The sequence below is a fragment of the Palaemon carinicauda genome, chromosome 27, assembly GCF_036898095.1.
Source record: "Palaemon carinicauda isolate YSFRI2023 chromosome 27, ASM3689809v2, whole genome shotgun sequence".
Taxonomy (NCBI): Eukaryota; Metazoa; Arthropoda; class Malacostraca; order Decapoda; family Palaemonidae; genus Palaemon; species Palaemon carinicauda.
In genome coordinates, this window is record NC_090751.1 from 98,328,349 (window position 1) to 98,333,348 (window position 5,000).

A 5,000-nucleotide genomic window follows, 5' to 3' on the forward strand; every position below is an offset into this window, starting at 1 on the left:
ATTATTATTATTATTATTATTATTATTATTATTATTATTATTATTATTATTATTATTATTATTATTATTATTATTATTATTATTATTATTATTATTAATGGTTAGATTTTTTCATTATATCTAAATATTTTCACTATTATTATTATTATTATTATTATTATTATTATTATTATTATTATTATTATTATTATTATTATTATTATTATTATTATTATTATTATTATTATTATTATTATTATTATTTTCTTAGCTACAATCCTAATATTATTATTATTATTATTATTATTATTATTATTATTATTATTATTATTATTATTATTATTATTATTATTATTATTCTCTTAGCTACAATCCTATTTGGAAAAGCAGGATGCTTTAGGCCCAAGGACTCCAACAGTGAAAATAGCCCAGTGAGGAAAGGATTCGGCATAAACTAAATCATGAATAAGAATATTTATATTTCAAATTCATACCTCGTTAAAAAGTGTTATCAGTGATTTGTTCATATGATAACAGAAAGATCATTCAGACTGTACCGATGAGAGAGGTCATTAGGACCAGATAATTCAAGTCTAAACATTCGTACTGAAGGACCTTAATTCATCTTCCCCCCAAAGAAAAATATTCAAGTTTACAAAGGAGAAAAGTTGAAAGAGTATTTTCGTATGATGCGGTAGAGATGTTTTTCTTCTGAAATTCTAATAGAACACTTTCATATACACCTTTCTTAACATTTGCATTAGGCTTTTTTGATATATGTAACTATAGAAATTTGTGCATATTTTATTCTCTTTCTTTTTTCAAATTCTTATGAAAATACAAATTGATGAACCATTGAATAAAAACAGTAAGTATACTATGAGAGTTGTCGAGTTACGTAACAAAAAGTTTGAGAATTTGTGTCATTGATTTAAAATGCATACTATACTTTTTTTTCTTAGATTATATATTCTTACCTTAATTTTTTTTTTTTTTTGCAAATGCTATTAAGAATGAGGCAGATCATTTTGCATTGTTTGGCTTTTAGTCTGTTATTCATTTAGCTGTTAGCATCATGCCCAATTGTAAGAATTAGGCGTTTTGTCGTTATGTCTTTTGACATTTTGTCATTAGGCATTTTGTCTACTCACGATTTTAATATGCAATATTTATTGAGAATGCTGTTAGTTTTATTAATTTGTTAGCATGGAAGCATAACATGTTTTTTTTATCTTTTTTATTGTTACTTCCCATATTCTAAGCATCTTTTCTAGGTCATATAATTATTTATATTTATTTTTAAGTGTTTCTGAATAGGATCCTTTATTGGTTTGCATTAATCTACAGAGTATCTCTCTCTCTCTCTCTCTCTCTCTCTCTCTCTCTCTCTCTCTCTCTCTCTCTCTCTCTCTCTCTCTCTCTCTCTCTCTCTCTCTCTCTCTTTCTCTCTCTCCAGATAGCTTCTCGATAGAATATAAGGTATGAAACACCAGAAATATTGTCTGAAGAATATACGTAAGGAAATGCCAGAAGTATTTTCTGTAGAATATAAGGAATGAATTACCAGAAATATTCTCTATAGAATATAAGGAATGAAACAAAAGAAATGTTCTCTATAGAATATAAGGAATGAAATGCCTGAAATGTTTCCTACAGAATATAAGGAATGAAACCCCAGAAGTATTTTCTGTAGAATATAAGGAATGAAATATCAGATATTTTTTTCTATAGAATATAAGGAATGAAACACCAGAAATTTTCTCTACGGAATACAAAGAATGAAATGTCAGATAATTTTTTTTATAGAATATAGGGAAATACAATAAATGTTTGTCATTGAATATAAGGAATTAAATAAAATAAATGTTTGTCATTGAATATAAGGAATGAAATACCAGAAAGGTTTATCATGTAATATAAGGAATGAAATACCATAAATGTGTGTCATTGAATATAAGGAATGAAATACCATAAATTTTTGTCATTTAATGTAAGGAATGAAATACCAGATTTTTTTTATAGAATATATGGAAATAAAATAAATGTTTGTCATTTAATATAAAGAATGAAAAACCATATTCGTTTGTCAATCAATATTAGGAATGAAATACCATAAATGTTTATCATTGAATACAAGGGATGAAATACCATACATTTTTCTTTTTTAGAATATAATGAAATATAATAAATGTTTGTCATAGAATATAAGGAATGAAATACTATAAATTTTTGTCATTGAATATGAGTAATAAAATGCCATAAACGTTGGTCAATCAATATTAGGAATGAAATACCATAAATGTTTGTCATTGAATATAAGTAATAAAATACCATAAATGTTTGTCATTGAATATAAGTAATAAAATACCATAAATGTTTGTCACTTAATATAAGAAATGAAACACCAGACATATCCTCTACAGAATACCAATGATTTGGGTCTTAGCAGCTACCAAGAAACACATTTCTTTTACGATGCCTTTATATTTTTCCGCCTCTGAAATAACACAAGCCAACAGTTTTCGTAACACACATTCCGTTTCAAGAATTTGACTTTTGATCTGAATTCTTTGAGAAAATCCGAAAAAAAGGGAAAATCTCAAATGGATTTGAGCTGTTTGTAGCTCTTTTTACCTTTTCCTTGATGTCCTGTTTCTGCGCTATATAGTCTTTGACTTCAAAATGCCATTACATTTTCACTATACTTTGCTTTCTAATTTGCTGGTTATATTTTCTTTATTACGTTATTATTATTATTATTATTATTATTATTATTATTATTATTATTATTATTATTATTATTATTATTATTATTATTATTAATGGATAGATTTTTTTCATTATATCAAAATATTTTCACTATTATTATTATTATTATTATTATTATTATTATTATTATTATTATTATTATTATTATTATTATTATTATTATTGTTGCTGTTGTTGTTGTTGTTGTTGCTGTTGTTTATGCATTTGTTGTTGTTGTTGTTCTTCTTCTTCTTCTTCTTCTTATTCTTGTTGTTGTTGTTGTTATTGTTGTTGTTATTGTTTTTGCATTTGTTGTTGTTGTTCTTCTTATTATTATTATTCTTGATGTTGTTGTTGTTGTTGTTGTTGTTCTTATTGTTGTTGTTGTTTATTTTTGCATTTGTTCATGTTGTTGTTGTTGTTGTTGTTATTGTTGTTGTTATTGTTTTTGCATTTGTTGTTGTTCTTCTTATTATTATTCTTGATGTTGTTGTTGTTGTTTTTGCATTTGTTGTTGTTGTTGTTTTTGCATTTGTTGTTGTTGTTCTTATTGTTGTTGTTGTTGTTGTTGTTTATTTTTGCATTTGTTCATGTTGTTGCTGTTGTTGTTGCATTTGTTGTTGTTGTTGTTGCATTTGTTGTTATTGTTGTTGTTATTGTGTGGTTGTTGTTGTTTTTGCCTTTGTTGTTGTTGTTGCCGTTGCTGTTCTTATTCTCGTTGTTGTTGTTGTGATATTGTACTTAAATATCATTATGATAAAAAACCGCAATTAACCTTTCTGCTTCAACCCTTCATTACATATCACCCTCTAGGCAAGAAAGAGGCCACTTTCGACTGAAGAGATCACAAGAGACTTCTGCGAATGCTGGTTAATTATCCCAAATTGACCCCACGTCGTCTGCAGTGTTCCATCTTGTGAGTCTTTATTGTAAAACTTTTCGTGAGGTTAAGTGATATTCCAGGAATTCTCTGGAATTTTTCTTTGTAGTTGTTTGGAAGATTATCCTGGAACTTTCTTAGGCGAAGAGTAGTTCTTCTTAATTATTTTTTGCAATGCCTAATCGAAGTTGTTGGTTTTTGCTGGAGCATTTTTATATAAATTACACACACGTATATATATATATATATATATATATATATATATATATATATATATATATATACATATATATATATATATATATATATATATATATATATATATATATATATATATATATATATATATATATATATATATATATATATATATATATATATATGTATATATGTATGTTTGTGTGTGTGTGCATGTGTAAGTGTATGTAGATGTAAATACAAATAAATAGATCAGTATATATATATATATATATATATATATATATATATATATATATATATATATATATATGTGTGTGTGTGTGTGTGTGTGTGTGTGAGTGTGTGAGTACGTATGCACGTGTATGTGTATGTATATGCGTACTTTTATGCTAAACGTTTCCATTTCAAAATTCCCTAACAAAGAACTTACTAAGAACATCTAAACAATATATAAAAATCATCAAAAGATATATCTTACAAAAATCTTCAGCTAATGTGCAGTTAAATTCATAGGTTTTCTACTTACACACACACACACACACACACACACACACACACACATATATATATATATATATATATATATATATATATATATATATATATATATATATATATATATATATATATATATATATATATATATATACACATTCATCCTTGCTGCATAGTAATACATCTGCCTATGTTTTTTTTTCTTTATCCCAAGGACCCCAATATGGAAAAATAACTTAGTGAGGAAAGGAAGGAAGGAAAAATTATAAATCATAAGAAAAGTAATATATGATTAACATTAAATATTTTAAGATCAATAACAGTAAAAATAGATCTACCATATATAAACTATGAAGAGAGACTCATTTCGGCCTGTTAAATATATATATATATATATATATATATATATATATATATATATATATATATATATATATATATATATATATATATATATATATATAAAAGTGTTCATCTACCTCGTAAATTCTAACGTTTACTGTCCTTACTCCATGAATTCAGATCCCTCGCCTGAATGACTCGCTTTTATTCCTAAATGTCTTGACTCTCTTTGTAAAAAGGGACTAAAAGGACAAAATGACTTAACAAGTTTATTGGCCTATCTCTTTGGAATTCCATGCAAAAGGATGGTCGTTTCTCTATCCTTTTTTGAGCGTCGAAGTTTTAAAGGTAACTC